Raw genomic sequence first — 2,081 nt, forward strand, 5'->3', positions numbered from 1 at the left:
TCTCAAGAAAAAAGTCATTCATTACTCAGTATTTCATAGGTTCGCATAAGTTGGAGGACGTCGATTCGATCACAGATTTAGGCGTTCTATTTGACCATAGGTTACGTTTCAACTTTCATATTGAGCTCTCGATAAGCAAAGCTAGGTCCGCGCTTGGTTTTATAAGAAGGTGGTCCAGAGAGCTTGATGATCCCTACATTACGGAAAGGCTGCACATGTGTTTGGTATGCCTCCGTTGTGTGGTTTCCTTCATATAGGTGCTATGTAGATTCAATTGAATCTGTTCGAAAGCAATTCTTGCTGGTTGCGCTTAGAAATTTGGTTTGGGATCCGATTGCCTCTCTTCCTCCCTATGAAAATAGGTTGCTTCTGCTGTCCTTACCGTCTCTTGAGAAACGTAGGTTTGTTGTTGGCGTTTCCTTTGTAATCAAAGTAATAAATGGTGCTATTGACTCGCCTTTATTACTTGGTGAAATAAGCTTTAATGTCCCTAACCGCTTCTCTACGCACTTTATCTTGGTTAAGCTTAGTCAGTGCAAATATAATTATGAGCTGTTTAATTCGCTCAGAGTCGTTTGCAAGAACCTAAATGACGTCTATCACTTATTCTCATTATCGGACTCTTTAAAGTCCATTAAAGCTTAATACGCGCGATTTATCTATGTCTTACTTAAACAAGCTTTTATGAAAGGTCGTTACGGTTGTCAGGCTTATGCATATTTGCGATGGCTTAGGGGTTCAGTTGCACTTTGGTCCTGTACCGGTTGTAAGTGTGGCTCTATGCTGAGAGTGTACATGCTTTTTTTTCTTTTTCTTTTTTTTCTTCTTATTTGTTTTATTGTACTTATACTAAGTTTTATTATTGATTAATATAAGTTTTGCATTATGAGACAATTGAACTCGACTGTTATTTGTTTAGTTGAGTTTCTAGTATAGGTAGAATTAAAATAAATAAATAAATAATAATAAATCACTTAAGCATGGTAGAATACTCGTTTTGTCCAAATGTTTGCAAAACCCAAACGGCTGGAAACAAACATCGAAAAAATACTTTTAAAAGAGTGAAGCTTCCTTCTTCCACTTTTTTGACGTTTTCTGCTAGTTGCGACGTTAGTTATAACGTGAAAGAGATGGGAAAGACGGTAGAAAATTATTCTATACCTTCATCCCACGGAGATACATTATTTTTCTAGAAATGTACTAGTCCTGTGTTCTGGACGCCACAACGTAGCGCCGTTTTTCTTGACAAAACCTTCCAACCCTAAAAAAAAAAAAACCTTCCCAAATGGTGATTATTCTCGTTTCACTACCTCAGTGAGATGTCGAAAGTTCCGCGGTGGTCAAGCCAAACTGCAAATTATTCATAAGATATCCTTGCATTCCTTCATCGGTGCTTATTTTTTTGAAAATGGAAATGATCCCTTTACCCCGAATGGCGTTCGATATTAACGAACATTTTAAGGCCAGAATTGAAAGCTGCTAATTTGTCATCGACATTATTCGGTTTCAACAAGACCGCACTATTTGGTAAGCTCAAGAAATTCGGAAATCGAGTGGCCTCCAAGGAGGTGATTTAAAAACTTTCAACTACTTTTTCAGAAGTTCTTTGAAATGGGTGATCTATGGTGATGAATTCAATTCATTGAATACAAACAACAATCTGCTCTATTAAGATGACCGAGGTAGTGCTCAAAAGTTAGTTGCATCATACAAGGTTCAATATAACAAATTATGCTTTTCCTTGTTCTCTTTCTTGATGATAAAGCAAAACGAGGAAAAGGAAAGCTACACAACGCTCGGCAGATAAGTCTTAAGCTTAAGTCAGTAACATAAAGTGTGTGTAACGTGTACTTTGAAAAATTGTCTTTTTTTTTGTAAAGAAAAAAATTGTTCCCTTTTTTTTGAGTTTGGTAAATATATTTCTAAGAATCGCTTTGTTGTGTGTTATAACGAATTTATTTGAAAATTTTTATTAACTTAGAACTGTGAGGAGTCAAAGTCGTCCTTCGTTTTGACCTCACATATCCATCGCCTTGGAGGGGGGAGTGTTAGGTTAAGCTAGCGATAGGAAATATTGATTT

Source organism: Glossina fuscipes, unplaced genomic scaffold, assembly GCF_014805625.2.
Source record: "Glossina fuscipes isolate IAEA_lab_2018 unplaced genomic scaffold, Yale_Gfus_2 61088, whole genome shotgun sequence".
NCBI classification, from domain to species: domain Eukaryota; kingdom Metazoa; phylum Arthropoda; class Insecta; order Diptera; family Glossinidae; genus Glossina; species Glossina fuscipes.